The sequence below is a fragment of the Macaca nemestrina genome, chromosome 12 (genome assembly GCF_043159975.1).
Source record: "Macaca nemestrina isolate mMacNem1 chromosome 12, mMacNem.hap1, whole genome shotgun sequence".
Taxonomy (NCBI): domain Eukaryota; kingdom Metazoa; phylum Chordata; class Mammalia; order Primates; family Cercopithecidae; genus Macaca; species Macaca nemestrina.
The window spans coordinates 34,703,676-34,720,490 of record NC_092136.1 but is presented as its reverse complement, the minus strand read 5'-3'; the positions used below and the strand labels follow the sequence as shown (position 1 = coordinate 34,720,490).

Sequence of the window (16,815 nt, the reverse complement as noted above, 5' to 3'; positions counted from 1 at the left end):
CCTTATCTAAAATAACATTTTACTACTTTAGATGTGTTGAGAAGTTTCCTCAAACCTTGAGATTCTTGTTCCCTAAGTTGGAGTGGTTTCATGTGGCCAGATCATTTGACTTGGGGAAGAAAGCAAATAACCCGAATCAAACGTCCTATTTCTTCCAGTTAGTGCTAACTATGATTACTAGTCATTGTCAAATGAAGAGAGTATAAAAATAACAATTTAACACGTGCCAGAACTGTGCTGTCTGTTTTATTTATACGACATCCTTGAGTACTTACAACACCACCAGAAAAGATGACTATGTAGAGATAGAAAACCCTCATGGGAAAAAGAAAATTTATAGGTGTGAGACAATGAGTACAATGGAAAGAACATGAGTTTTGGACAGATAAGACTTAATTTCGAGTCCTGGCTTCACTTCTCCATTCCATGTGACCTTGGCCAGATTTTATACCTCTCTTGAGTTTCCTCATTCATAATTGAAAATATAAAATTATATGAGAAAATTATGTTGTAATTGTAATTTATAATATTACCTATCTTTTACAGACATGGTAAGCGTTTTTGAAGTGAACAAAAAAAGCATGTAGCACTGGAACATGGTAAGCACTCATTAAACCTGAGCCATTCCATGTGTTACATATAATGATAAAGTGACTTGCTGAAGGTCACATAGTAGTATGGGTGGAATTAGGATTGGCACTCCACCCCGACTGACTTCAAAGCTTGTGAACTTGCTACTCATTGCACCGCCTCCCAGCTGTAAATTTGAAGTGGTGTATTCGACTCATCCATGGAAATTGCTCAATGTATTAAAATATGAAATCTCCAAAGTCAGTCACAAGAGGTGAGTCATCTCTGTTGGGCCATGGGAGCTGGGTGCATGTTTCTGGAAGTAAACATGACATACCCAGCATATCCTGTGGCTGACGCTGCCATGTAATACTCGATTTGTCTTTCTTCAGCACGCAGACACTATGGGAAATAACTCGTGACTTTTAAGTCTAGTTCAGATTCTCTTGGCTGCCAAATTCCGAAACAGCCATAAAATGTGATTTGCACTCTTAGCCTCTCAGGAATCTCTCCGTTACCTCAGAGAATCTGGCCACAGACAGGACTCAGAGTGGAAATCGCCCAACCTCTCCTCTATCACTCTCTTGAAAGAGACAGATCCGATCAGCATCTCTCAACTGTGGTTAATGAGGTATCTTTGGCTATGTCAAGAACATTCTCAAACAAGGTACGTTCAATGTATACATTTTAGAGTTGGAAATGAATGGAGAGAACATCTGGATCTACACTCTCATTTTTCAAATGTGAAAGTCAAGGCTCAGGGAAGTTAAATAACAAATCCAACTCTTCTAGATTCCAGTCCCTGATCATTTCCCCACCCTAAATATCATCTGGGGCGGGGAGAGGGAGAGGGACACTTAAACCAGGGTTACCAGATTTAGCAAATGAAAATACAGGATGCCCAGTTAAATTTGAATTTCAGTTAAATAACAAATACGTTAAAAATATAAACATGTCCCATGCAATAGTTGGGACAATGTTTGCAACATATTTATGCTAAATAATTATTCTTTATCTGAAATTCAAATTTAACTGGACATCCTGTATTTCACCTGGCACCTAGTTAAATCAAATAAGCAATGCCAAATTTCTACCTTCTGAAAAATATTTGAAACTGTCAAGTTAGAATCTGGCTTAAGTGGAATTAAAAAAAAAAAAAGAACAAAAAGAAAAACCCTGAGTAGCCAGGAAGAACTCAGGTGAAAATAATCAATGACTAGAAATGAAGTTAATGAAACCTAAGAAGAACAAGGAAGAAAGAAGAAGAAAAGGAAGAAGGCAAAAAAAAAAAAAAAAAAAAAAAAAACAGACCCTCTAGAAGGTCTTTCCTTTATCTGAATCAGCTTGACAAAATAATGTTCAACCTACCGTATTTTTCTTCTGTCCCCCATTCACCACTTGTTCTTCCTGCTTCAATGTTACTTCCCCTGCCATGTACAGCTACCTTCCTTCTTCTCTGCTAAAATTGTATTATATTTAAATTGTAAATTTTAAGTCAAAGCCATATATTTAGATAATTTAAAACTCAAAGAGTACTGAAAAGCTTAGAAAGAAAAGCTCTAGTCCTTTTCCCCACCTCTTGGTTCTTTTGAGGCACCTAAATTAGGGTAGCCAAATTTAGCAAATAAAGATACAAGATGCTCAGTTAAATTTGAATTGCAGGTAAACAATAAATACCTTTAAATATAAACATGTTCCATGCAATCGTTGGGACAATGTTTGCAATGTACTTATATTAAATAATGATTCTTTATCTGAAATTCAAATTTAACTAGGTATCCTGCATTTTATCTGTCAAACCTAGCCTAAGTCAAATATGCCATGCTAAGATTTCTGTCTTGCAAAAATATTTGAAAAACCACTTTTAAACTTCGTATCTATTTCAAAGGTGACCAGCAGTTCCTGTTTCCCCAAAACTGAGAGGTTTCCTGAGATGGGGGGACAGTTAGTGGTAAAACCAAGGTAGTCTCAGACAAATGTGTATTATTTGTTGGTCACCCCATTTGTTATGTTAAAGATATTTCCATCTCACTAAACAATAAACCTTATTTTTGCTTATCAGTTTGAGACACTATCGTTAATTTCCTACTTTGAGAGGTGAGTATCTGCTTTGGTTATTTTTAAAGGGTTGGTACAAAACCGTTTCCATATAGCACAAGTTCACCAATTTGGCCTAAAAGCCTTCAGAGAGTAGCTCAGAGAGAATGTTTTCTCTAATCAGAGAAAACAAGAATCACGTTGTGTGAGTGTCAAGTTGCCATTTTATTGTCCCACTGAAATACTTTCCCCCACCTAGGAATCCTTTTAAATTTTCTTAACTTTAATTGCCTTTTTCCCCCCACAAAGAAGTCAATTTAAATTAAGCAGAATCCATCACTGTGATAATTTTTTAATGAGTAAAGATAATGTACTCTACAGAAATTGAAATGAGGTGTTCCCAGGATCATTTGCAAAGTCTCGCAAAGTCCTCCTAAGAGTCAGCTGAAATTAATGAATCTCAGAGTCTCAGGACCGTCAATGCCATATAACTGAGGTCTAGGTTCAATGGAAAACACACACACACACACACAATAATAATAGTTACACTTTCTAATTTGAGCATTTACCTCCTTTCGTTCCAAGATACTGAGGAATTTTATAAACATTAATTAAGCTCACAGGTATGATTTACTAGATTAACTCACTGATAGCCATCAAGGACTGTTTAATAGAGCTGGATCAAAAAGAGGAATAAATTAACATCCCAGGAAGATTTCCATGCTGGGGTGGAGCCCCCAGTATTGGAGGGAAGGTCAAGAAAAGAGATGTGCTCCTTAGCTCAAACTTCTTGAACTAACTCTGGTCTCAATACATAGTGACCACAGTTTGATGTGTCCTAATCTCCATTGAAAAATATCTCCTCCACAGCTTATTTGAGGCTCTCTTTACTGCTTCATCCTCATTCTTCCACTAGGTGTCAAAGACAAACAATGGCTTCTGAAACAGGTGACCTTCAGTTCAACAAAAGAGGTTACTATGTTTTGTGGAAATCTGAACAGGTGTTTGGTGATGCTTTTAGGGTAGAAGAGACAGTCGTGGTACTGATCCAAAAACTAGGTTTTATTTTATAGGTTACTCAAGCCCTTCTTGGGTGGATGGTAGGGTAGGGAAAAGATTTTTGGTCCTGTACTGTGAGCAATATGTTGTCTCGATAGATTCCTTTGTCTTAAGAAGGCAAATGGCTGCAAATTAAAATAAATTCTCAATAATAGTTTTCAATAATAGATTAGTTTACAGAGATACAAAGAGAATTTCCATTATCCACCCTGTGAATTGAAGGGATAGATTAGCAAGGATAATACAAGAACAGTAAACTAAGTGATGTTTTATAGGCTTGTTTTAGCAAGCCCTGAATCAAGAGGGGATCAAATGTGAGGAGATTGGGGAATTGGAAACCCAAATTCTTTCTCGTAAGGTATGAGATTCTAAAACAGAGCTAGAACCGTAGACTTTAACCTTTTTCCTCCAGGATAAGCAAATTCAACCCCCTAACTATACAGATGATACATTTGAGTTCTGGAGAATTAAAGTGACTTGAATAATTTAAGAAAGCTAATTAGTGGCAGATCCAGGATGGGAGCCCATGTCTCTCTCCTAATTCCTGTACCTCTGCTATAAAACCACATGGATATGTTGACTGTTTCCTTCTAACATTGCATTGGCTGAAAGCATTTTCTGGAGACAGAAACAAGAGGCAAGTTTGCTTATCTGACAGACATAAAACAAGGGGAACAATTAGTGTAGCTTTCTTGGGAAGGTGACAGTGATTTTAAAAAACAGCCTATTAAATATGCAAAGCAATGGAGGAAGGCAGCCAAATGTCATAGGTAATCCAGAAGGAGAATAATTCACCTTTGGGCAACAGAATTTGCTATTATCTGTAATGTTTAAGCCAATGTTCAACATGAGATATCAATTCCCACATTTTTAGCAATCCAAGAAGCTTAGATGGCTATATTATTAGAAAAAAAAAAGAGTGACAAGAATTATAATATTTAAGGAAACACTAGGTTGATCTTGGTAGAAAGATGGAAATAGTAAAGGCTCATGAATAATAGTGTCTGAATTTGAAGAACCCTAAGCAGAAATTACATCTACAATTCCCCAAGCAAATAACCATCCAACTACAGATCAACTCCATAAAAATAGGGAACTCATTAATTTAGGTGGCAGGCCCTTTCCTTGTTAGGTAGGTTGTATCATTAGCATGCTCTTCAGTACACTGAGTCAATATACTGCTCCCCTATGATAACTGTTGATGAATAACTGTTGTTCTATAGTTCAGCTCTACAAATATTTGAGGTCTGTTATTTTTCAAGTTGTACTGAGTTTTCTCCATTGGTTCTCCTTCCTGAACACTGTCTGTGATCCATTCTCTGCCTTGTATGCCCTAGTATAGGTCCCAGGAAACTAAACCTTATGGAGAGAAACACAGGCTCTCTTGCCACCTGATTCCCATTTCGGTTTGATCAAAGGGAAGGACCAAGAGGAACTTGGAGATCAGAAGGAAAAAGAGGTAGGGAATTTCCTTCTTGCTGTTTACTGGTATCTACATTTTTGGTTGTATTTATGTCCTTTTGTGACTATGGTTCCTGTCCAATAGTCCTTCCTCCATGAATCCCTTAACCTTGTCTACACCTTTGTAAGCTGCCACTTCATTAAAGTCCCTTGAATTATCTGAGCTGGATTCTGTTTCCTGCTAAGACTTTTGTTGATATACAGGTTAAAGAAGCATTCTCTGTTTCTGGAACTTACAGGTTAAAGAAGCATTCTCTGTTTCTGGAACTTCTCCTCAATTAATATGTTTTTTGGACATTCTCATTATTTCGGCTGCTTTCATTTGGTCACAGTCTAATTGTACAAGTCCTTCCTAAAGAGTTTCACCTGTAGTGTGGGCCAGAGCATTTCATATTTAATCTATTAGCGCATCACTTTAATCTCCCTTGCTAATGATGTCCTTTCTCTATTAATTCATGTTGTATCTTTCTCTTTTTTTCTGTCTTACACTGGTGCCTCACCTGGAGCTTGCATTCAATTCAACTCCCAGATCTTTTTTATTTTATGTGATTTTTCTATTAAGCCAGGTCTCTCTCATATTCCATATTTTACTCCTTGTCAGGAGACTGAATTATTTAAAAGGTCTGGCCCTGGTGTTAACATGCTGGTCCTGAATGGTGACAGAGCACAGGGGCACACTATTTTAAAAAAACTGTTAGAAAAGAACATTTTAGTTTCTCTTGTCCTAGACTCTGTTTGCTCTCAGAGACTGTGTCATAAAATTTTCATGAACATTAACTTCCTTTGACTTTCCATGGCCTTGTCTCTCCTGGGCCCTGTCTTTTCTTGATTATCTTGGGTTTTTTTAACTACTTTTCCTTTTTCTCCTCCATTAGTTTCAATGTTTCCCAACATTCTCTCTAAGGCTTTTGTCACTTCTTTGCAGAACAAAGAATGCACACCTACCAATGGGCTACTTCGCACTCAGCACTGGGTAAGTCACTTTCCAATCAATCATCTCCAAAACCATCTGAAATATTGTGTTCTTACTTGATCAATTAAGAACTTGACCTTATGCCCTGAAGAATCTAAGAAGTGAGAGGTTCTACCTCATAGAAGTGAGCCAGACCATGTAGATGGTGGGCTCTCAGGGTAGGTTGGCCTGGGTGATCCACAATGACCTCTCTGTTTATATCACCACACAGTAATAAGAGAGGAATGTAAAGAAAACACATTGTACATGTAGATAGTAGAATGGCTTCCCAAGAGGGACACTAAGCTACTTTTATTGCTGTTACTGACCAGCATTGTCATTTTATAAGTAGATTTGTCTGAGGGCCTTATTGGTAATATATTTGGGCACAGGGTTGATTTCTTATATTTCATGAGAATAGATTATTAAACATTCCCACCCTGAAGAAATGTTATTTTCTTTACTACATTAATATTTTGTTAAAGAAAGAGGATTACAGCATTATTTACAGTTACTGACCTGTGGATTAATAGGAAACACTGCTCTTTAAATACAGTAATAACATGTTAGTTACTGAGAAAACTGAGGCCTGAGAGGTAGAGAAATTCTGATGAACATAAACAAATTGGGTATAAGAATGAAAAGCAAATCATTTTTATAGCAAATGCATATGAGCAAACCTGGAATAATACTATTTTCTAATTGTCAATAACTATCACCCATAGATTAACAGATTTTTATAATACATGATAGAAATAGAATACTATGTATTGCCTATTAAAATTGGCAAGCAAAATAGAAGCTCCAATATTCCAGAATTTCTTGAAAAGAAAATTGGGGGAAGGGGACAATACACACACATACACACACACACACGGACACACTCACAAAATAAAACGTACTATGCCAAGCCCACACTGTAATTTATCAACTGGGAAGGAAATTGGCATGTCTTTTCCTGCTGATTTATTGGTTAATTCCAACAATTCATTGTAGAAAAGGCCACCAATGAATTACAGTGTGGGAAAAAAAATTAAGCGGAGCATTTAGAAAGGTGTTTCAGAATACAGCCTTTAGAAACAACTTACATAGCTATTTTGCCACCAGTCCCAAAGCAATTGGTGCATGTGAAATGCAGTATACAGTTACAGAAAAAACACCAAAAAATGCCATGCATACTGCTTCCCATATTTAGAAGAATATGCCGTGTCACATGAAGATTAGACTTCCCCTTTATCTTTAAGCTAGAATCAGATAACATTAGATCTCTCTTACTATTTGTTATAGAAATCATGTTGGAAGGGCAGTAACAAACATGAACTATGTTAGCAAAGTCAGTGATGGACACTCTACTTTAGTGATAGAGACATTCATCTTTTAGTCCAAGGGGGATAGGAACTTTTGTGGGGTAGAACAAAATGCTGAAATCTTGCATTACAAAAATCAGGATACACTACCATCCATCCTGTGTCCCAGCCCTAACCCCAAGGATCCAAGGCTAATAGAAGAAAGGAATTTCTCCATCAACAGTTTCATTTCTAATTTCTCAAACCTGGTTTAATCAGCTGGTTGCCCTTCTTTGTTTTCAAAGAGGAGTCTCTTTGAAATGATTAAAGATACGTGTGGTGGTTAATTTTATGCATCCACTTGACTGGGTCTTAGCACACAGATGTTTGGTCAAACATTATTCTAGATGTTGCTCTGAGGTTTTTCTTTGTTTTTGTGTTTTGGATGAGGTTGATATTTAAACTGTAGATTTTGAGTGAAGTAGATTACCCTCCATAGTATGAATGGACCTCATCCAATCAGTTGAAGGCCCGAATAGAACAAAAGACTGACCTCCCTGAGCAAGAGAGAATTTTCTGGCAGGCTGCCTTTGGACTTCAACTGCAACATCAGCTCTTCCCTGGGCCTCTCATGTGACAGCCTTTGAACTTAAACTGTAGCATCGACTCATCCTGGGACTCCAATCTGCCAGACCACTGCAGATTTTGGACTTGCCAGCCTCTATAATCACATGAGCCAATTCCTCAAAATAAATATCTCTCTCCAGACACACACATTTTATTAGTTCTGTTTCTCTGGAGAACGCTGACTAATACAATGTACAAAGTAAATTGTTGCTTAAAACTGTAGAAAACATAGTGGATGTAATTTATAGAGTTAATGTTGGAAGTCAGGAATAACACACTCTTCATAGTCTCTTGTTATTATTTTTCAGTGGGAAAGGAAGATAAGAGAAAGTATATACTGAGTGCTTACTATGTGCCAGACATTATGTTTATTTATTTACTTGTTTGTTTATTTTTAGAGACACCATTGGCTCCTCACAATATTTCTATGAAGAAGGTATTACTTCTAACATATAGATAAGAAAAAGGGGACCTGAGGGAATTAAGCTACTTTCCAGTGGCCACATAGCTAGTGTGGAGCTTCTGTGGAGATGTCTGACTCCAAAGTCTATATATATTATGTTTATTTGAGTGAGTACTTTTTCTATTTTTTATGCTGTTTTCTCATGTGACATGATAGATACCGCTAGAAGCACATCTGTACACTAAAGTGCTCCTTTGTAGAGTGAAAAACACCTTTTTTTTAGAGCTACTATGCACTAGGCACTGTGCCACTTTTCCTGTATCATCTCTAATCCTCATTTTAACCCTGTCAGCGAGGTAATAGTGCTTCTATTTGAAGCACCCAGGGATACTGAGGCTTAGAGAAATCATATAACAGACCCCAGGTTACACAGCCAAGCTGGGGTTCACTACCGGGTTTATCTGATTCCAAAATCCAGCCTCTTAACTCCTATACTACGCCTCGTGCACATTTCCTAAGGATTCTGCGTCAGTGTATACCCCTAAATCATAACCCTTGGTTTTCAGACAAAAGAACATCCATGTTGTTGAATTTTTTTTCTCACTGGCTCAAGGAAACAGCAGAAGGGTTTCTATGCTGCAGCATGCTATTTTCTGAATGGAAAAGAAAAAAAAAAAAAAAACCAGAAATGTTTCCTAAATAAAGTACAGAATATGTGCTATAAATTCTAACATGGTCTTTCTATTGACAGCCGAGTCTAGGGTTGCCTGAGCCACAACACTCTACTTTATGTTGCAGCAGCAGAGACTTCACAGCAGGACTCCTTAAGTCTTTCTGCTTTGCTCCTACAAAGTGATCAATAAGCATCCTCCTTCCCTTTTTTATGTCCCTTTTGGTTGTGTTTACTTGGTCTAAAAAACAAAGGGGAAATAAGCCCATTGTTGGGGGGTTTTCCCCTACTGGCCCTGTTTCCTAATCACACCAGGATGTTATTGTCCAAAGCCACATTCACGTTTAGAAACAAAGAGAAATGGAATAAAACTTCAAGAAAAAGATACGAAAATGATGCTGCAATAAAGGTGAATTCCTGTGGATAGGCAAAATGTGGATACTCCTTCTGGATGTTTGTAAATGGACAGAGAAACCTGTCTTGCCTCAGAAACTCAGAAGCAATGATGTGCTTCTTGATGTATATGCCTCTGTAGACTTCAGGAAGGTGAGCCCATTTTTTACTGAGGGAGAGTGACAGAAATCTATCAACCTGGCTTATCATCCCACAATTACAGCAATTTATAGTGTGCTTCTTGCAAGGTCATCTGCACCTGCAACCAAACAAAAGCACTCTCTCTGCCTTTGTTTCGAAGCGACCTGATGGGCTCACTGCAACTCAAGTTATCCAGGATATTTTTCAATTAATTCGCAGTCACTTAGGCTTAGCATCACACAAGTCTGGCATATATCACGTTTTTCTTTGACTGGAAACACTGGAGTGTCTCAACCCCCGTGTTTCAGAAAAACTGCTTTACCTTTTTCTTTTAAAGTCACTTCATTCAGCTTTTTCTTTTGTCTTGAGTTAAGAAACTTGTCATGAGAAAAAAATTTTTTTGTGATTTCAAGAAGGACCTTTCCATTCTGATAAACTGTCTATATTTTTCTATCACCACCCGAAATTGTCTGAAGCAATTAAAAGCATGGCTAATTCTTCTGAAAGGAGGATGAAACCTCTGCATTCAGAAGGAGACTCTTCTGGTACAGCATTGGGCACCAGAGTCTGGGTCTTCAACCCCCAGTGGGAATATGTGGAGACAAGGACTGAAATTTTTAGGTCAAAAATGCACTCATGAACATTTATTATAAAAGAAGGAACTAGAATGCTTAGTAGTAGGGCCTTTCCTTCTCCACCCTTGTTTGTCTTCAGCGTTTTGCTTTCCAGAAAATCTTTTTTTATGACTACGGGTTGCAGTGCCTGCCTGGCCTCCCTGTGCTGCTGGCTCTGCCGGCAGGAGCTTCTGGTCTGTTTTCCAAAGCGCTAAACTCATCTGATCATTTTCCATCTCACAGTGCAGGTTCTCAGAGACTCACAAATCCACCATCCTGTTGCCCTTCAGATTTGAGGAGAAATGTGTCATTCAAACACCTCCTTGCTGAGAGGCTTTTTCAATCTATTCGACCCACTGGGGCCACAAGGAAGGTTTTACTTTTTGTCTTTTCCAATCCCTATCCCCACCACTGTCCTGCCCCTCTGTTCCCCTGTCCCCCCCCCACCCATTTCAACTTTGACTCGCTTTCTCTGTGATTTTTTTCTGTCATCTTCTCTCAGTGCTTTGTGGGGAAGTGTAGCTGTGTGGTTTGGAGGCAGTATGAGCTCTGATGTCAGACACATCTGGATTCAAATCCCGGCTTCATGACTGAACTTCTGCCTTCTCCGTCTCTCCATTTGTAACTGTTCCTCCTTCATAGCAAAGGTGCACTCAGATGTGGAAAGTGCTTAGTACAAGACATACTCACATATTTTTAACAAACATATGTGGTAGAAATTAATCTTTACTCAGGCACTTTTCCTCTGATCTCTTTTCTTCCTCCATTTTTAATTTTATTTGTGTTTTTATGAAATCACAGGTTGCATGTCCTGTGATTTAAATTAAAATACTTACCACGAGTGAAATGGATCCTAAAAATCTGGGAAACAAAGCACGCCGTGCAATGTATGAGTTTTACAGTGGAGAAAACTGACACCCCTGGACATACCCTCAAGATCAGAGTTAGAAGATTTCTTCTCCCCTCTCCTGGGTCTTGTCAGATGGAGGCAACAATAGGACAGACTGTTTTTGGAGTGTCTGGGATTGGCAGACCAGCTGTTATGTGAAATGTAATTGGTGCCACAGATCTGGATGAGCAATGAATCAAGTCCAGGGAGTTAGGTAGGCAGGGCTGGGGAAGGTGGGCAGCATCGGGAGGTGGGCAGCATCCGGTTGCTGAAGTAAACCCTCCTTCCCTAAGCCAAGGTGAGCAGACCTGAGGATGTGGATTCCAGGGAGCAAAATGTTTGCTCTTATCTCTGTTATTTCCTTTGGGTTATGTGCACTCCTAGCTCTATATGTGACCACAGTAGCCAGAAACTTTACATTTTTACAAGCATACACACATCTGCAATCTATATTGCTAGTTAGATCCACCAGAAGCCCCATAGATGACTTCTCAGTGCCTGCGGATACTGGGTTAAGAACTCCATCTAACTCTCAAGTAGTTACTCATTTACTAGTTTTTCGTAGACAGCTTAAAATATTCCAAAGACTTTCCAATGTCCTTTCCCATTAGTTTATACCAATCACACAACCTCTTCTTGACTAATTTCATTTCTCAGAGACATCAAAAAGATAAAAAGTGTATTCTGGCTGAAGAAGAAATGTGTTGCCAGACAGTATACCACTATGCCCTAGCATATGCATGGCATTTTTTCCTTGCTGAATTTGGATCAGACTCAGTACCTTTTCCACCAGGTATCCAGGTATTTTTCTACAAATTGATTGGAGTTGTCATGTGACCACGCTCACCTAAATTTCATTTATTCTACTATTCCCAGCTTCCCATGGACCAAAGACTAGGCCATATGGCTAGTTCTACCCAATGTATAATGAGTAGAAGTGATGTGTGTCACTTTTGGGCAACGGCAATTGAAAGCTGATGTGCTTCCCCCATCTACTCTTTATTTATTGTGACAATCTTAGAGGTCAGGTATTCCAGGATGCATGACTTAAAATGGAAGATGGCTGCTGTTTCTGAACCAAACTCAGTCTCTTTACCCACATGCAACAGAAAGTCCAACACCAAAACACCAGGTTTTTGTAGAAAGGCTTGTTGTGGATTGACTGGCAAGGAGACAGGAGGCAACACCCAAATCTGTCCCCCTAAGCTGGATAGTGGGGCAGGTTTTTTAGGTAGAGGGTAATGAGATATGGTCTGATTGGATCCTGCAATGAAGTGATGCTGGGAGGTGTGATCTGACTGGATCTTACCAGAGGGTGATGCCAGGGCTCAATCTGATTGGATCATGGATCACGCCAGCATGTGGTGTTCACGTCTTAACTCAAACCCTGTTCTTTGGTCCAAGTACCTAGGTTCCGCCCATGGCTGTGCACTTCACTCATCTGGGTATGCTCAGGTTACATAACTTGCAACGTGGGTTCCATGGCAACTGAAAAACAAGTCACCATTTTATTACACAAAATTGAACCAGATTAGGCTGGTTCTGCAGGTACACTGCCTCATGTGTGCAAATATTTTACATGATACTCCTCTAATGGGAAGCACCACTGAGCTTTAGCCTTTATCTATCGGAGCAGAAGAATCAGACCTAATCTGATGAGTGAAACACGTAAGATAGACCTTCTTTGCTGTTCCTCCTGGTTATTGAAAAGGTAAAGCAGCAAACTTTAATTAACATGGTCAGCTGTGGGTAAACAGAGTCAGCTTTCTGCATCCAGAGTGCCAAGGACTCAAGTCTGCAGGCATCCTATGTCCATCCATACTTGAAGTTGTGACTGCTCCCCTTGATGGATTCCTCTCTTTACTTTCAATAGGACTAATTTTTCACAGATGAAGAAATGAGGCCCTGTGAGCTAAAATGACTTGCCCAAGTTTATATAGGTAGTGGATTAGTGGGTGAGCTAGATCCAGACTCCTGACTCCTAACCCAGGAATTCTTCCCTCTCCCTGTTGTTCCCTTTCTCTGCCTCCCACCTCCCTCCATATTGATGATGGGGTAGCAATGGGAGTTCCAGCCATAGATTTGCTTCCCTTGATAGTATGGAGTAACCAGCAAGGTAACCACAGTGCACACACTCTAAATTACAAGACCATTAGTCTTAGGAATTATCTTTAAATCTGAAAGTTCTGCTTCCTAAGAAGGCCTCCTTGTTTCTTAATCCTACCCTAAACTAGTCATTGAGTTTAGCAAGCAAAGATCCTCATTGTAGCATCAGACATGACTTTCTCTCCTCCTTGATTGATTGATTAATTAGTTATGTGTACTTGGGTCCAGCAGGGAGCCCAGTGACAGCTGTGACATGAAAATTACCAGAAAGTTACAAAAATATGGAGCAGTGTTGACTTGCTAAAATGTAGAATCAGGGATTGATTAGAAACAGACACGTATAACGATCACATCTTGAAATTACCTGTCACTACTGAGGCCTTGAGAAGAATCCTTTTGGTTAGGATGAATTATTTTAGCTCCTATCTAATCACCTGCAAAGAAACTAGTGAACATTCTCTATTCTTATTTCAACTTGTTTTTATGGTCTGGAATCCTAGAGTTTAGAACAACAACTCCTGTAGAGACAAAATGATTTTTGAAAAACTCAAAACCCAGTCCCATCATTTCTTGCTTAAAAATCCTCCAATGGTGTCCCATTGCTCTTAGAAATAAGACAAACTGCTGAACATGGTCTTTAAGGCCCCATCCTGTTAGCCTTCAGCTTCCTCTCAGCCTCATCATGTATTCCCTTTCCTGCCCTCTGGCCACACTGATCCCTTCAGTTGTCACCACAGCCCACACTCACCACAGGGCCTTGGCACATGCTCTTTCCCCTTTCTGAAATTCTCTCCCTTATCAACTCATTCTTATTCTTTAGGTTTTATCTCATGTCACCGTATTGAGAGTGCCTTCCCTTATCTCCTGATAGATCATATGTCTCTATTAAAGACTCTTTTGGTATCATGTGCCTCCCTTCATGGCACTGTCACACCTATAATTTTACCACGTGTGTGTTTGTGTGTGTGTGTATGTATGTTTATATTCATTCAGAGAATTAAATTTTTCCCCCTAGTTAGAAAGTTAAGTTCCACAAGGACTGTGCCTTGCCTCTGTTTTCTGCTTTCAATATTTTCCCCAGCAGTGTGTTCCCCTGGCACAGAGCAGGCCCTCAATTTATATTTGATGAATAAGTAAATGAATAGTTAATTGACTCAAAACTGTCGCCTGGTATAAATTTAGTAGAAATCACAATCCGGCATTTTTCTTGAACACTTTGAACAAAGACAGTGTATAAGCAGACAAGAATCTTAAAAGAATCCAAAGCTTAGTGTGATTTCTAAGCAGCAGATTTCCTGATGCACAAATAAAACAGTAACTAAAAATTCCATCCTTCAGATTTCACCAGTGTGATTCTTAGATGGTTTAGCAAACCTGAAGCATTCATAATTCAGAAGAATCTGAAAGTTGTCTGGTACCTTGCATGCTCAATAAAAGGATCACTTTTATGCTCAACAATTTCTTCTGACTGCAATACTGCTATGAGCAAAAGGACACATATATTAATAATGTTCAGTTGCATCAGTCAGGGTCCCAACAGGAAGCACTTGGCTCTCTCAAAAGGTATTAACTAGAGAACATTTAATGAAGAGACAATTTAGAGAGACATGGGCAGGCTTCAGGGAACCAACAAAGCATGGTGAAGCACCCAGGAATTAGCAACAACTGGGAGCTGTTACTGTCCCAAGGCCTGGAAAAGCAAGAGAAAGGAATGGTGTTAGAGAAATCTTATGAAAATGGGTGCTCTAGAGAGGGGCTGCCTATCAGGAACTGTTGCCATTCCAACTGTAGCCATAGAAGAATGCAGCCACTACCCGATCCCTAAAAGGAGCAGCAAAGACAGGGAGGAATAAATTCTGGAACATCTGTTTCTTCCTGCCCTACAATCTACTGGCAAACCCAACTAGAAGCCAGAGGTGAGGAAGTTGGGGAATGCAGTCTAGAGAGGTCAGTTTCTGTGGGCCCCGAGCAAGGCAGAGAAGTATGAGGACGGATTTATGAAGAGATGAGGAGGGCAAAGAGAAAATGGCCAGCATGCCTTTTATTTATAGAGCACTTACTGTGTGCCACTGTTTCAAATTCTACACGTATTAATTCAAGCAGTCTTCACTGTAACCTCATGGGGTAAGTGCCAATATTTTTCCCCTATTATAGAGGAGGAAACTGAAACATAAAGAGGTTAACTAACTTGCCCAAAGCCACACAGCTTGTTAGTTGGTGGTGAAACTAAAATTTAAACCCAGGCATTCTGACGCCAGAGCCATTCACTTCACCAGCATGTGAGACTTCAGAAGAAGAATTCTAATTTGAGGGTGAAGATTTAAGGCTGTGCTTGTGCCAGGAACAAATCACCAGTGCAGGGGGCCTGGAAGAAACAGACTCAAACTTTTTCTCAGTACTAGAATAAATATTTTAGAGTTTGGGGGGCGGGGGAGGAAACAACACAATTTATTATTATACATCAGGATTTTTTTCTTCAATAAGTTGATGTTTCGGGTTACTAACTACTAACTGCAGTGGCCATACTCAAATATATGAACAATAATTAGGCAGGATGATGAAGGATGTAGTTGAAGCTTAACTCAGAAAGAAAAATATCTGCAAGTGTGTCAGCAACATCTAGCCAAACATTCATATTAGGGATGGAGTTAAAGAATTTTAAGTAGTAGGAAATAACACATCCAAGGTTTGTAAGTCTCATATTCATCCCTTTGGTCCCACGACTTCGATACTTTATCTAGAAGTGAGTAACACTGCTAATATCTGATGTAAGTTTGAGAGTCGAAAGTCTGAAAACAAAATAACATCAATCATATCTTGTTGCTATATTAAATAATTTACTGTTTTTAATTCTTTTTGCTGGAATTCTAGAAAATACAGATACACAAAAGGAAAAAAATAAAAACCAACTACAATTGTACCACTTAGGGAAAAAATAACTGTGTGGTTGGAATGTCATCCTAGTCTTTTTTCTGTTTGTGTCTCTGTGTATTTACAAAGTTGAGATCATATTGAACGTATTGTTTTCAATTGTATTTTACCTATAGTGAAATGAAATTTGCATGCCATTTTTCCTCAGGATATTACCAATAATGAGGTTTTCTTTTAGAGAGATAGACCACATTTTATCTACTCAACCCTCTACTGCTGGACATTTAGACTGCTTTCAGTTTTTATGGTAAACAGCATGCTCACAAGCAAACATTTGTATATATACTTGTAGAGAATATAACCATGAAGTTATAGTTACTTTTTCTATTTGAACATTCCAGACACCACTTACCAAAAGACTGGGATTTTCCTTAATATTTGGATGTCTTACATAGTTAGATTTGGAGGATGACAGGCCTGAGATAATTTAATGAAATTGGCTGGGCTCACCAATATACCCCAGAAGCTTTAATATATGCTCTAAAATCTGGTTAAAAATATCAATTTCTTTCTTAGTTAACTGAAGTTAATACTGGATAATTTTCTTAAAGACCCTAAAATTTTGTTTTAATCAAGCTCAGGTCAGAATCATCTTTCTGCTAGAAAACGAACAAACAAACAAACAAACAAAAAAACTACACACGGCAGACTGAGCATTTTTAGTTAAGGAAGTGTG

At 38.7% G+C, this 16,815-nt stretch overlaps 2 long non-coding RNA genes across 4 annotated transcripts in view; one reads left to right on the top strand and one right to left on the bottom strand.

The window, feature by feature from the left end:
* Positions 1–16,815, top strand: part of LOC105471487 (uncharacterized) — a 73,844-nt gene that overhangs the window by 9,449 nt on the left and 47,580 nt on the right. For both annotated transcript variants that reach the window (XR_981167.2, XR_981165.2), the window contains exons 2-4: positions 5,004–5,125; positions 6,053–6,100; positions 8,391–8,428. This is a non-coding gene — a long non-coding RNA (uncharacterized lncRNA). The remainder of the gene's footprint in view (positions 1–5,003; positions 5,126–6,052; positions 6,101–8,390; positions 8,429–16,815) is intronic.
* LOC139357484 (uncharacterized) overlaps positions 1–16,815 on the bottom strand; it is an 81,465-nt gene that overhangs the window by 63,537 nt on the left and 1,113 nt on the right. For both annotated transcript variants that reach the window (XR_011610722.1, XR_011610721.1), the window contains exons 2-3: positions 12,412–12,590; positions 1,939–2,029 (exon numbers count right to left, since the gene is read on the bottom strand). This is a non-coding gene — a long non-coding RNA (uncharacterized lncRNA). The remainder of the gene's footprint in view (positions 1–1,938; positions 2,030–12,411; positions 12,591–16,815) is intronic.